Raw genomic sequence first — 15,892 nt, forward strand, 5'->3', positions numbered from 1 at the left:
GTACGCCACAGCAAGAACAAAAACACGTCCGCTTTCGCCGCTACAAGGACAGGCGTGAGCGATAAACCAGCGCTGAGATTTAAAGCATCACTCTGCGGAGGCATCACACTGAAAAGTAGGACTTTTATTGCTCACTGCATTATACGGCTAAAAAAAGAATATACTGCCATGGCTTACATCTATACAACAAACAAATGTGTTTTAATCTTCCTGAGCTGAGAACAAAACAGTCATGAGCGAAGATTAGTGGTCATGACTTCTCTCTTTATGAAAGCACCTGGCTCATGCGTGCCCTTAGGCATGATTTCCGTAGCGTAATCAGCTTTCGTGCCCTGACCCTCAATGAATTTGTGTTTTAGTTACGTCAACGACCCCGAACTGGCAAAAAAGAAAAAAAAAACCAAACAACGTGAACTAAACTTCTCTTGTTCAAAAAGTGCCGTTTTTCCTGCTTACATCCCACGCAATAATGACTACCGAGACCTCTAGGCACCATTCCGTTCAATGCAAGTTTGCAGATTTCGTAAAATTCACCTCATTTCATTGATACACAGATGCAAGCTACATAAGCTCGAGAATGCATTCAGTCACCAGACACTTTTATTACTTTAGAAAACAGCACGCAAAAGGATGCAATCACGCACTCATAAAATGGCGCAGACACATGCGCCTTACGAGTGCGTGATTGTGTCATTTTGTTCGCTTCTTCATCATATATCATTGATCACCAAATTGCCAATATCTTATTACTTGCTAAATCTTTGAATACAGGTGCTTAAAAGGCTACATAACGTTATTGGCGAGAGAACGTTAAACTATTCTAAAGTATTAGCATCGCCCTCTGATACTGAAATTCAGTGCTGCCATGAATAAGTACTTCGTAAGAGTCAATGAAAGAACAAAATGTGGCATCCAGAGCCATCTAACCCGCGCATAATTATACGCTCGGGTATCTTTTAGCCGAGAATGATTCTTTACTATACACTGCAAAAGGAGACGATCCATTTCATTGATTGCAATGTGACCTATAAGGCACTCGCAGGAAATTTGTGAACATTGTCGAAATTTCAAAAGCCGACATGTCTATTCGATAAGACTCGTCAGTAATAACTAAAGTGTTTCCTTTTTCTTATCCACGCATCTTCATTTCAGCCGCTGATGTGCGACATCTCGGTTAATTCCTCCCGAAATCCAACACTCGTTGCCTTGCATCCGGTATACCTTTCACCAAGATGGCAACTCTGTGTTGCAGTTCTGTTCCAAGAAAAAGAGATAAAGAGAAAGAAAAAAAGAGTGCGCGTGCGCGTGTGTGTAACAGAAACTATACAGCTGAAGGAATAGAGCTTGTGGCGTGAGATTAAAAGACTGCCGAGCTCTTCTTAGGGACCACCGAACCGAGTATTAAGTTTTGATATAGATTTCTTAGGCGACCGCTGTTTCGCGAAAAGCCAGTTCGCTTTGAACTGTCTCTGGGTGAATTGAAAAAGCAAAGGCATTCTTCCCGATGGGTGACCGTTGAGCTTTGCTCCGATATAACGATCCCAATTGTTGGAACCTCGAAGAGCTCAAAAGAAATCTACCTGAACCATAAATCTCAAGATTTTGTTAGAGCGGTGATTTCGTTGACCAGGAACAATTTGAGATCGACTTAGAGAACGCCGTATTTCACTCCTAAGTTCACCTCTCATGTTTATTTCCACTCGCTTGTTCATCTACAAAATTTAGTTTTCCGTCTCTCATCTCCCACATTCGTTTCCTAATGGGGATTTAGAAAGAGACGCATGTTTTTTTATCGTTTTTTAACGCAAAGAACACAACCATACGGTTAGACCATGAGACCGCGTAGTTTACACTTTCTACTGTCAAAAATTGTGTACCGTCTGTGGAAACGTTACTGTTCCACCTAAATGTTTATCTTCTCAATTCATACAGTGTAGAGGCTGTTCATACAAGACAAGGGTCCTTTACTTCCTCTGTACAAAAGTTTATTTGCCTCTCTCATATGTCTAAGCGCTTCATTACACAGGTATGTAAACAAGAAGATAGTTTCCAATATGGTGATTAGATACGCTTATGGATACAAGGGTGGTTAACACTGCAAATACGGGACGCATTGTAGAGGTAAAAAGTACAAAGGCACTCGCGGCACAGACCTTATCTTCGCGCACTCCTAAAATCTACTTAGTTTTCGTGCTGCTTATCAAAATGAAAGAGAAAAAAGTTTATTTTGCGCGTGCGCTTCACATCATCACTGAGACATAGACATAGCACACGTAGACGTAAAGCATAAAATGTTGCCGAATACTGCTACTAGATAATATGACCAACTACAGGCTCACCGGGATCCTCTAGTATGTAATAGTGCACGAGTGTAATGTGCTTGAACATGACATCTTGTATCGTGAGTGTAAGAGCTGATAGAAAGCAAACTGTTGACAGAATATATTTGGCTTCACGCATTTCATCTCTTCAATTAAGGGGTCAGTGAGCACATTGAAGTTCTCAGCAAAAAAAACAAAGCAAAAAAGGTTAGATTTTTTTGCTGTAGTTATGCCTTGCACACATATACAGCGCGAGGACAGTGCTTTCTCTTGATTGATTATATATGTCACACTGGTTGCTATTGAGCCTATACTAACTTTATTTAATTAACCCGTACTCAGTCAGCCAAGCATCTAAAGTAATGAACTCGACACATGTAAACCAAGCATCTAAAGTAATGAGCTTATTTCACAAGTAAATATAGTTTTCGTTTCAATTTTTCCTTCGGATTCTCAACGTCCTTTATCTCGATCTTCTTCCACGGTTCTGTGTAATAATACCTATACAAAGTCGTTGGACACGTCATTGTCTATCTTGTTTGCTAAAGCAAAATGGAAAAACAAACTTTCTACGCTTGTGAGAGAAAGAAAGAGAGAGAGAAAGAGTTCAAAATGAAAGGTATGTAAGAATGTTAATCAAGACTGACCTCGGTGAAAGAACGTGGCGCCTCGGTAAATTTACTTTTCCCTTTCGAGCCTCTCCCTTGCCAGTTTATTGCAGTTTACACTTTTTCTCAGGCATCGCTGTCCCTGAAGCTACCCGCATACTAACTCTTGGAATGAAATTGAACAAGGAGATCATTTCCCAGAATAACAATTTACGATGTTCTTGCGTGACGAAACCACGACATAATTAGGAGGCACGCAGAAGTAAGGAAGTCCCGGTAACGTAGAGCACTCAACCACACAACGAAGGGCCATCCAGCGGCTTGAGGAGGCCCTGGCAAAGCAGACGAGAAAGGGAACCGACGCCCCGGACAACGGGAGCGGAGGAGCCCGAGTATCCAACGCCTAGCCAGAGCACAACGTCCTCAAGATCTAGGGTCTGGGACTATAGGACTATTAGCCATACTCTTTAGATAGGGAATACCCGCGCCCTGCACGGCAGGTGACTTCCCGCACGCCGGATGCACGAAAAATGTTGTTTTTCTCTCTCTCTGCAGTATTTCTATCTGCACTCAAGTCTATGTAACTAGCATTCCTGCATTTCCCAACCACCTAAATGTGGTCGCGATGAACGCGTGACCTGAAGATTGGTAGAGGAAAACTCGCCGCTTACAAACCCTGATGGATATTCCTTGTGCGAGTATTCTAAGCTTATCAATACCACCAAGAAACACGCTATTGGTTCTGTCACTGTAGCAGGCAACTCATCAAGTTATGGTTCATGAAAAACTCCTTTGCTGTTACTCATTTGTCGCGCAGTGAGCTGCAACTTGTGAATGATTTCACCCATGAAATAATTAGAGCCACTTTGTGGTCGTTTCTTTCGGCATTGCGTATTTACACTCATATTTACTATTCAGCATTACAATCAGCCTTACCTCTATTCACATTTATACTCACACGAATTCCAAAGCAGTTCTTTTCGTGCACCAATTAAATATTTATTGATCGCAGGCTCTAATTACGTAAGGGAATGTCATGACCCCCATCCCTCCTTCTAACTCGTCCGAGAAAAATATTGATTAATACATCTTATGTTGTCCTCTCTTTCAAGACATATGGCCTTACTGGTTTGAAAGCACTCATAACTCGAATTCTAAGGTACTGAATGATTCAAAAGCCGTCAGGAAGAGCGCCGATCACCCGAGATATTCGTTTAATATTGCATTCACATTGTGGTCGACAATAATAATTCTTGGCTAATTGACTGATGAGTCGAAATTCTCATACTCAGATCGAGCTGTGAGGCTTAGTTTGAGCAAGCCCGGGGGAGTAATGTTTTGGTGAGTGTGAGTCCGGATAAGTCCGGGTCAGAAATATTCTGATGAGCGTGAGTTTGAGTAGGTTTTCAGTGCAAAATAAATTTTATGAGTCAGTCTGAGTGAGCCCCAGAAGTTTTGTCGACTTATGTTTACACCACTTGTCTATTACCGGAGGGAAATTCATCACATTTCATTGAATACCAGCTTTGTGCGGTATTATGCTCAATGATAAAGCGGATGAAGCGGCATGTGAAGATGTTGAACAGTGAAAAAAAACTATAAGTGGGTTTACTTGGCCCGGCTTGACGCTTGCCGACTAGCTAGAATACTTCAGTGTGGCTTATAGTGCTAAACACCCAGACATAGACTAGTAGTAGACACGGTACTAGACCTGGTGTTTTGCGCTGTAAGCCACAATGAATCTTGACCAATAAGCCCACATTTCCGTCTTGCTAAAATACTTCCTTCGGAAGGAAAGAAACAGCTTTGAAGCACTCCGACACATCATTAGCTTTTGTTTTACTTAATTGGTCCGCACCTCTGATCATGACTCCGAGCTTGCCGCAATATATACCTGGAAACTATATATGATCTGCATTGCCTAAACGCTAATAGAAACGCGTCACGGCAGCGTTTCTATCAAGTGGCAAATCAAAACCGCTAGAGCTGTGGCTCATTTGAAGCCATGGAACACGTTGTATAAATGTCGAATGCATACCGATCAGCGCATGCTCTATGAAAACGCTTTAGTTTACCATTTGAAGCTTATTTTTTCAAATTTTAGAACGACTCAGGTTCCTTGAATACAACGAACTGGTTAACTGAACACGCTCACTAGATATGTGGGCCGGCAGAACAGCATCTAAGCCCCGCTGTGATGGTCTAGTGGCTAAGGTACTCGGCTGCTGACACGCAGGTCGCGAGATCAAATCCCGGTGGCAGCGGCTGCATTTCCGATGGAGGCGAAAATGTTGTAGGCCCGTGTGCTCAGATTTGGGTGCACGTTAAGGAACCCCAGGTGTTTGAAACCTCCGGAGCCCTGCACTACGTCGTCTCTCATAATCAAATGGTGGTAATGGGAAGTTACACCCCACAAATCAATCAATCAGAACAGAATCTAAATTTAGGATAAATTCTCTCTATCGCTCTAAAGTGTAGCGCTGCGACATATGTAAAGGTAAGTAATCGTTCGGAGAGCAGTGCTTCGTTCAATCCAAGGGTGACTAATAGGGATGCTTGTACAGAAACCTCAAACTCTACAAAAGGCCACACACAGTGTACGCGTTTTATGCTGCATTTGTTTTCCTCCACGATTACTGCCTGACACACTTTCACCTTTTCACTCATATTTCCTGCGTAGACACTAACGACCCAAATAAAAAAATGTAATAGAAAAAGAGTGAGTGGAGGTACAAAACGAGTCGAAGAGAGCCTTTGCAGATAACCCAGTGAGATAAACGTCGCTCGTAGGTTTCGAGAATCGAGCGGTGTGATGGAAAGCACTCGTGAAAACCAAAGATAAACCAATAACGAAAAGCGGAAGCGAGCACGTCCTGATCGCACTTTCGTCTGCCTCGTCTCTCGTGCGTAACCCCTCCCCCTCTTTCCTCTCCAAATTTCTGTTCTTTCTTCGTTTTTGATCCTCATTTCATTGTTTGTAAAGCGACTGCTACAATTTCATCCCATTTGCAGAAAGAGATAAAAAGGGGAAGCATTTATTCTCACTTTACTTCTTGGCTGACTTGCCATTTTTTTTAATCTATGCTCTTCACTTAAACAGGGATGATGAAAAGAAGAGTGTAGCGCGGATCTGGCTTTAATCCGCTCAAAACCCATTCCGCGTAAATCCGGGTGGCTTTGATGCCTGCGTGGGGCGCAATATACACCGAACGTTTGGTGAGTCACTAAAACTCAGAAACATCATAAAAAAGAACGAAAACAAAAAAAATCTCTCACAATTGCATCATCTCTCCTGCATTTACAGCGCGTCACCTTCACGCTTCTAGCCACTTTTTAGACTCCACTTTTTTTCTTCTTGCGGGGAAAACAGGGTTTATTGCTTATTCGCTTTTTCCGTTCCCTTCAACAGCATCCATTCTCTTTCAAAAGCTGGAACCTGTGGAAGGGGGAAAGAGGTGGCGTAGACCTTTAAAGCCCTTGCGTTCTCACTCCCGTGCAGAGTGGGCAGGTATACGCGCTTTCTGTTTCGCGACAGATTCATTTGCTATCTTGCTTGGACGGGGGCAAAGCTTTGCTCCTAACTGGGCTTATGTGTTTCCACTTCTCGCTCCTCGTATTCTACCTCGTATGCGGTCCTCGTTGGTGCGCGGATTTCGTATTGTACTACCTGCGAACGCTCTCTAATGAAGATAGAGAGACTCTATCGAATGCTTCCTAATTGAATTTGATTGTATGCTCCAAACTGGATTTTATCTCGCATAATGAAACCAAATGAAATGCTGAGAAATAGGAAGCAGCAGAGCTACAAAAATTAAATAAAAAAGACAAACGAAGTTTTAATGGCAAGGAAAAGTCACCTTCGTTCTTAGGTTATCTTTGTTTCTATTATTGTTTTTACCTTTTCTTCATTTATATATATATATATATATATATATATATATATATATATATATATATATATATATATATATATATATATATAATATATATTATATATATATATATAATTCGAAAGTCGTAGGTTCGATTCCTGCTCACAGTTGGTAATTTTTTCATCCACTTTTCTTTCTTCTTTCTTCTTATTTACATTCCATTGGTTCTAATAACTTCCCCTGTACATTCCTTGGCATTACTGTCTGTTATATCTCATTAATATTGTGTTAAAACACGGAAAAACGAGCCCTTAGGTATACACTTCTTTCCCTTATTTCATTGAACGAGGGTCTCGTACTGGCAGACTTGGTGTGTTTAGGTTGTATAAGAGGGACAATTAATCAGCTGCTCGCTCATAATAAGTTCACGTGCTACGTGACGCCAAACATGCGCATAAGAGTGTTTTCACACTCGTTGTTTGGCTTATAGATGGCGCTGACTGTCGCTCCTACTTCCAAATTCACAGATAAACCCAAAAAAGTGGATGGAGGGAGGGCCGCTGTGATAGCTCAGTCGTTAGAGCATGGAACGCGTAATTCGAAGGTCGTAAGTTCGATTCCTGCTCACAGTTGGTAATTTTTTCATCCACTTTTCTTTCTTCTTTCTTCTTATTTACATTCCATTGGTTCTAATAACTTCCCCTGTACATTCCTTGGCATTACTGTCTGTTATATCTCATTAATATTGTGTTAAAACACGGAAAAACGAGCCCTTAGGTATACACTTCTTTCCCTTATATATATATATATATATATATATATATATATATATATATATATATATATATATTATTGTTTTTTTTTCAATTAATTGTCACTTTATGAACTCTACTGTTCCTGCGTAATATGGTAATATGGTACGCTGGTAGTGCCATTATACATGAAGATTAACGCAATTAACCAACACATAAAAAAACCTAAGCCTGCGCGGAATGCACAGCACAGTCACAGCGAAAGCTAGAAGAGCGGCCTTTCAGAGCCTTTTCAGAAGACTCATTGGGCAACTACTGCAAACACACTTGCTTGATACCCACTAGGGCATTAATAATAAACTTTTGGGTAGTAGGCCAGCGTTCGCTATGCTATTTTTCATCATTATTCTAAGAAGCGTGGTATCTGCTAAACACTTGCAACGGATTTCGTGCCAATTGGTTATGCAGTGGCTGACGACAATGAGGAATTATGGCTGAAGTGGATATTGCCAGATATATCCAATTCTTTGTCCCCCTTCTTCATTCTTTCTAATTTGTTTTATATATTCTGATTTATCGAATTCTTCTGCACTTTTTTACGTTTTTCAAAGGAACATCATTGTTGTTCTTATCTAATTTCTCTCTTTTTTTAGCAAGCGTTATATAACAAATTTCCATTGTATAGTACAGTGTGGCTCAAAAGTATGAGCCAAAATCTTCTAGGCGACAAGACAAGACAAGATATGCATCACTGTTATTAGAAGAACAAGAACAAGCTTTTTGTAATGGGTTGGAGCATTGGACGGCCCACTCGTTACGCTATTTGCATTGTGCGACGACTGGTTGTTCTTTCGTTATTTAAAACGATTTATAGGTCGTATTAACGCACTTGCCTTCCCGACATCAAGCCTGTCTAAGGCAAGTTTGCCAACAAGTCAGAAGCACCACCGTAGCTTAGGACTGTGGTTTGGCTCATGGACATATAAACCAACTCATCTTTAGTGTATAAAATGGTCCTGTGTTCCACCAAAATATTTAGGCGTTTCACATGCATGTCGATCAAGCGCACATGCATGTGAAAGAATGTGTACCCAGCCTAAAGCTCTATACCCAGACGTTTATTTCTCATAACCTCTGTCAGAGCTAAAGCATGCAACCTGTTTTTGGCAACAAAAATATTCTACCTTCTGCAAATAATTTGTCGTTCGAGGGTTTCCATACATAAATTTCACCGTATATTCGCTACCTTTATTTGGTCATCAACCTATGAACCGATGAGGCGAGACAATGTTTCTACACCTGTCTGTGCAGGTGGTCTTGGGTTGGTACACCTCTTTAATAGAGAACTGCTATGGCGCTTTTTCTATTTTCATAAGTGGGCTCATGAACTGCTTCGAACATTCTTGCAAGTGAATTTCGCAGATGTTTTTCCAAATTCAGTGGTATCTACTAAGTTTGCATCGCCTCCCTATCTGCAAGGGTTCATGCGCGAAGTATACGAATCAGCGCGTTTCCTGGCAGCCAGATTCTCCTGTGAGTACTTTTTCTCTAGCTAAAAAAAAAGAGCTATATAATATGCTGTGTTGGGTGTGCTCTTTCTGTCCCAACGTTAACGCTCACTATATATTGGATTTTCTATATAGTCATGACGTGCTATTACGTTTAACAAAAATGCTGATTTCACCAATAAATAGGGCATTTTTTACAAAGTGCATACAGAAACAATGCCTGTAAATACCTGATTGAAACAGCAAAAGCATATTCGTATCCTCAATCACCTGCTGCCTCAGTAAAGTTCCAGAAACAATCAAACATTGCTTTATTAGTTGTATGGACGCCATACTTTTCTGGGATGTCCTGCAGACGGCCTTCAAAAATCGTCTGGATTTAAATTCTCATCGCATTCGTTATCTGATACCACCAAAATGCAACGACATGCCAGTTGACATGATGTTGTTATTGGGCATGCATATTTTGTGGAAAACTTGCATGTTGGACAGGCATGTGGAACCAATGATGTCTTCGCGATGCCACTTCGGGTTAATGACTGCGTAGCTAAGGAACTTTTATGATCAACTGAAATTTCAGCTGGACTGGTGGGCTGAGTTCACGAAGTGTGCTACTCAGATACCCTTTTAGACATTGTGTTGTATGAGGTTTACTTTGTAATGTCTTTTGTAAATTTGTCGACTTGACCCTATGTATGCTGTACGCCATGCATGTACGTATGCCGCATTTGCATTCAATATGTGAGAAAAAAAAACGGCGTAGCTCAGTGGTAGAATACTGGGCTGGCACCCAGCGAACCTGGGTCTGAGCCCCATTGTGTCTGTGGTGCTAGGTTCTTTTTCTAATTTCGCGCGATGTGGTTACGGATACGGGCGGCGGTGGTGGCGGACAACTGCGCGTGATCCAAGTTGTCATCTCATAACAGCTTTCGTTCTAAAAGCAATGATTGCGACACCTTAAGTATTAGGAATGTTATATACCAGTCGGCCCTGCATACTTCCTGTGTTTTATATAAAATGCTCCCCAACCTTAAAGCCGAGGCTCTGTCATACATCGCTTTGTAGCTTACGGAGCCTCTCGTGACAACGCTTGAACACACAAAAAGCCCAAAATTATATGAAACAAGCATATATTGTCACATATCCTCCTGTACTTCGTGGATAAGATTTTTGTTTTGTTTTTGCCTTCCTTGGGGTGGATTGATTCATTTGCTTCGCAGTAAACTTATGGAAGTAGTAAGCATAGATTTTTAATGTATTACCAAATGATTTGAATGACATTACGCTGTATCAAAAGCTGCATTAGACGCCAGCATTTCTGATTTCCAAATTATGACACTCATCCTCTCGTCCTTGGTGTAGATTCACGTCGATGATGACCTCTGATGATTGTTGCTAAGGTGTTAGATAGAAAAAGTGTCCTAATACACTATATCGAACAGCAATTACCGGTCAAACACCGTATGCGCAGCCCTTGAACATACATAGCAGCCTACGGGGTGAATATACAAGAAAAAATACCCTAAACATTTGCTTGATAAATGTCATATTTAAAATGAGCCCATCAATCTCATGGATACAAATAATCCCCATCTGTAAACTCACACTTTTGTATTCCAACTACCAAAAGACAAAATTACGTTAGAGCTGTTACAAACAGGCGTTTTCTTACACAATATTTTTCTGCAACACATATTTTCTATAGAAGTCTATTTACTATATCTCTGCATTACCCGTGACTTGCGAGTATTTGTTCGTGATGATAAAGTACTTAAATGAACGGAGACTTAAGAAAATCAGGGGACACCTAAGAAAAAGGCTAAAAAGGCGTGGCCACCTTAGAGATCCGTTCTTTCGATGGGACGCTTAAGTCAAGTAACAATTTCTGTTATTTGTGAAAGTGAAAGCTTTGTTTACGAAGACGTCTAAAACGACAATATTACAAACAGCAGTGCCCTACTTAGCGAGAAATTAAGACAAATGCACGAGAACACATGTGCTTCTATGAGAAATTCGCAAAATTATTCCGATTATGTCAGAGGTACTGCCAACAATTAATCACTTGTCATCGAACTAGCTGCATTAGATAAAGATTCTTCCATTCTTCAAGAGAAGTAATAAAATGCTGCTTGTTCGTTTATGTTTGATTCATGCAAAAAACAAGCGCCGGTCGTTACTTTGGGGAACGGCACGAGTGGTTCAAAAGTTCCATTTTCGTCTGGTTAAACTAAACAGGTCGTGCCATCTAGTAGGGCTCAGATAAAACAAGCGCGTCTGCCATCTCGCAGGCCAAGGTAGGAAATTGTTCAATGGCTGCTGTGGCTTCACTACTTTCGTTCTGCTGCTACAATTGTGTCACCGGCTTAGCAGTAAAGTCGGGCAACGTTGTTCACGGCAACAGTGACGTGAAACTCTGCTAGAGGCGAGTGATTTGAAGTGCGTTAACCCGATGCGGACCACTAAAATGACATTTTATTTCAAAATAAGCACTTCCTTGGCAAAAAGTAACGAGGTTTCTGGACCACCATTTCAACAACCAACGTCGACCTAATAGTTGCCTTTAGTGTCCCTTCAAGCCATTTACAATTAAGAATGTACACCCACACGCCCAATGAGCAGTTATTTTAAAAGTATTTGTTATTAGGTTTGATGGAGCCCTCATAGCTCACTTTTGCCGCAACATAGAACACTACTTGAGCTACGAACATTAACGCACACACCTTCATGTTTCCCAAGTTCAAGAATCCTGGACAGTCAGTGCCAAATACGCGCAGTAAAATAAAAAAAAAGTCTGAACAGTAAAAATACGACAACAGAGTCATAAAACACATAGGCCAATTATTAAGTGAGTTGCGGCGTATTCCTCGGAACACCACATGTGAAACAATTTCAGTGTCATATAATGCCATCATGATGTCACAAATTGTAAAAATTGGTGCCATCATAAATGGCTTTATCCAATGTAAGCGTTGTTTCGTCAAATAAAGGCCGATCCCGGAAGCAATGAAACATCACGTGAAGTGCCGCAAGCAATAGGAGGGGGAGCGGGCAGGGAGAATTTATGGAATAAGCCAATAATGTTCAATTATCTCATGAAAGAACTGGGTCTCGCCTGTGTCCTTCTTAGCGTTATCGATTTTTCGTACTTAACATATCCATAAAGTTTTGCTATAACAACAAAAGAATTGGCACTACCAATACCCTGAAAAAAACGCAGACAATGGCAAGAAAACCTGCCTCAAAAGGTAATTCGCTTCTTTCTCATGAGCTTATCGTTGACGGAATTAAATTATTAAGTCGGTACTTCTCTACGTAAACATGTAGGTTGCTTGAGCGTAGCCTTAGCTTGCCGAGTAATCGAGAAACTGAAGATGGGACCCGTTAGTTTGTGTACAGACCATCGTTACGCCGAAGCTTGTGAATTATGTTCACTTATTACGCTTTTTAGGGCACTCAAACCTTAATGACGTCTTCGTTCACTCAATAAGCAGAAGCTGGAAATGTACGCATTGCCTTGCAAAACCTAGCTTATTTTTCCATAGTTTTCAATAAACCCGAAATTTTGGGCTGATAGTGAGCCGGAAGCGCAGTTTAGGAAAAGGTGGCATTTAAAAAAAAATTATTGATAACAATTTTTCAGCTCCCTCTTCAATCGTGAAGGTTTTCTCTCTGAATTCTTGAAAAGGATAATGTGAGTGCCATTAATAATACTGGAGAAGAAAACTGAGAAGCAGGGCCAAAAAAGTATCAAAAAATCTAGCAGAGGGCAATGACTTACTTCGCACAGTAAGCGTAATTTGACACGGAGTATGGTTGTTTAATTTCAAGCCACCCCTTACGAGATAATGCTAAAACAGCGCTTCCGTATCGAGCTCTCCCAAACTAGCTAAGCGCACGCTCAAAATGAATTTCTTCGGCGTAAATTATGCACCATAAGTAATCTTACTTGCGCCGGGGAAAGAGTGATTAGGTTTCCGTTTGTACGAAATAATTTTGCCTCTTATGAAAAAAGAAACAGAATGCTGATGAATATGTTAGCGGCAGACAGAAATACCTCGCATTTTTTTATGCAGTACTCGATGCCGCAATATCTGTAAAACACAGAAACGTTGCTTGTCATGTACAATATATGTAAGTCACGACTATGCAAAGTAAATTATGCATAATGATAAGAAACCTTGCATTGTTATATTGACGAATGTGAATTCATTTTCATAGTGTAGGTTCCCTTGATAAACACGTAGCTATAAGATCATAAGCTTCATTGAGTATTTCTCCTGAAAAGAGGCATCTGCAGCGTCTGAATCTGAACGCGCGACCTTGTGCACAACTTCCAACGCCACAGATTTCGACTTCAGCCCTGTAAGTTGGAGGAACAACTTTTTAGGACTCAATGTTTAGTGCCACAAGCGATACCCTCAAAATTGTTATAAATACAAAAATATTGTATTTTCGTGAAGTACTTTATTATGGATATTAAAACACATAAAATTATGATTAGCCACATGCCTGCATGAAAGACAAGTCATTATTACATAGCTCAATATACTGTATTTGGATGCCAGGAGTATGGCTTGCCAAGAAATTAAATATAGTGTCTGTGGAATATCATATCATAATCCACCAGCAGCACTTGTGTTAGTTTTGTCTGTATTGGTGGTTATTTTGGTATAAGGTTGGCGCATAAATATTTTTCATTGAATACAATTCTTATGTTCAATACACACACACACACACACACACGCACACACACACACACACACACACACACATATATATATATATATATATATATATATATATATATATATATATATATATATATATATATATATATATCTATGTATATATATATATATATATATATATATATATATATATATATATATATATATATATATATATATAAAACACGTGGGTGTTATTTTTTCGTAAACTACAACCGATGAATATAGAACGGCGAGTGCAGCGCGCTGACATTCTGGTTAAACATTTAAGCCCCCTAGCGTTTCTTAACATACGGCTAATACGAAGCAATATTTGATGCCGAGGTTTCACTCTTAAATAATATTTGTTTATTTATCTAGGAGCAATTAGTCTCCTATTAGCGTGATAGCAGATGTCATCTCATCTTGTCTAATGGTGCGAAGTTATGTCTGCATATTTAGAGGCGACGTAGCCTCAAATTACTATTTCAGCACATCATGAAGAAATGTAACACGTCTCGACATCTGCCTAATTGCGTTACTTCTATATAGCCATTGGTTTTAGTTAACTTACACTAGAAACAATCGTACAACAATATAAACAATAGATAGAAGGAAGCATGAGGTACAGATAGTGGTGACAAACGTACCATGAATGTCAGGTGAGAGGTGAGAATATTTTGTTTTCATATTAACAACCTTGTTCCATGCCCTCTTCATGCGGCACAAATAAAAGTGGGGCTATGGTTATCTGTCACTGCGCGTTGATTTCAAAACCTAAAAACGGTAATTAATTATTTTTTGTGAATGAACTCATCTAGGTTTAGTAGGAATTCTTTTCCGCATACTACATCTTATTTTATAATCTATGGTTCACAACAAAGGAAAACAAGCGTGGACCACCACTCGGAGCGCCAACAGCTCCTTAAAGACAAAAGAATCTGAAGTACTTGCCGTTCACGTAATCGTAGAATAAGTGTTTCAGAAAGACAATTCTCTCTCATCTTAATTTCATTTGAATATGGGAGAGATATTTTTATGCAAAATTTAATTAGAGATATCTGCACACGGAATGCAAACACGACTGGCTAGAAACTTTGACAGCTCTGGATAGAACACCAAAGACCTTTCCCGCATTGACGATCATGACGCGACATTCAAGCCCATGATTCTTTATCCTTCAGATGCGCAAACTGCGTACGTAAAGCGGGCGAAAGACAACTACGATTTGGGAACAATTTTTTTTTCCAAGATTGAGTGACGACCATCCGGGGTAATTTTCATCCTTCTACAAAGCGAAGAATCGTTCCAGGCCCGTAATAATGTATGACAAAGTGCATTCTTACCACTGCTTGTGGGACTAGTTGAACGCGTAGATCCACAGTTCCAAGTGAAAGAAGAGAGAGAGCCAGAGACAGCACTTTGACGATTCCTTTCCCCGAGAATAGGCGTCAAAAGCACGGCATGCACTCGTCCACCTGTCCGTCCCTCCACGGTGACCGGTGAATGCCAACGATGCCAGAACGGATAGAGAAGAAACACTTCACTCGGCTACAGTCAACACTCGATCCTGCAGAGTCGGGTCCCACCTCGCCTTCGCTCGGCCGTAGTTCTGCGCGGTGCTCTCTCCTCGGGCACCACAGCTCACTCCTCGTCGACACACGCCTGTCACGGAATCTAGGCCCGGCGGCGGGACCGAAAGCGACAAGCACCGCCCGCACAAGCTGCCGCCATCAAACTGTCAGAACCGATCGGATGAACCAGTGCAGGGTGTATAAGAAGTTACGTGACGGTTACTTTTCTTTGGCGTTTTCTTTTCTTTAGGCTCCTCTCACGGGCTAGTCGTTGCTCAGCCACAATCACACACGACACAAACACACGGCGCTTCTGTAAGATACTTTCTAATTCTTTTATATTCTACGCGGCGAAAGTTTTGACTCAAAAAGAAAGAAGTGAGAAGGACGTCGGAAGATGTTCTTTGTCTTCCGAAGTGAGAAGTCCACCCCAAATCGAAGAAACTGTGCACGCGGGCACGACACGACCAGAGACTCTTTCCCTCAGCTTGGTGGACCAGGTTGTAGCCCAGAAGCAAAGCGGGATCCTAACGCGAGGTTAAATGGAGACC

At 40.8% G+C, this 15,892-nt stretch overlaps 1 protein-coding gene across 2 annotated transcripts in view; it reads right to left on the reverse strand.

The window, feature by feature from the left end:
* The window catches only part of LOC119171377 (neural cell adhesion molecule 2-like), a 265,702-nt gene extending 250,434 nt beyond the window's left edge, over positions 1–15,268 (reverse strand). For both annotated transcript variants that reach the window (XM_075892101.1, XM_075892102.1), the window contains exon 1: positions 15,114–15,268. The gene's annotated coding sequence lies outside the window, so the exon portion shown is untranslated. The remainder of the gene's footprint in view (positions 1–15,113) is intronic.
* Positions 15,269–15,892: the final 624 nt, after the last annotated feature.

The sequence above is a fragment of the Rhipicephalus microplus genome, chromosome 4 (genome assembly GCF_043290135.1).
Source record: "Rhipicephalus microplus isolate Deutch F79 chromosome 4, USDA_Rmic, whole genome shotgun sequence".
In the NCBI taxonomy this organism is placed as follows: domain Eukaryota; kingdom Metazoa; phylum Arthropoda; class Arachnida; order Ixodida; family Ixodidae; genus Rhipicephalus; species Rhipicephalus microplus.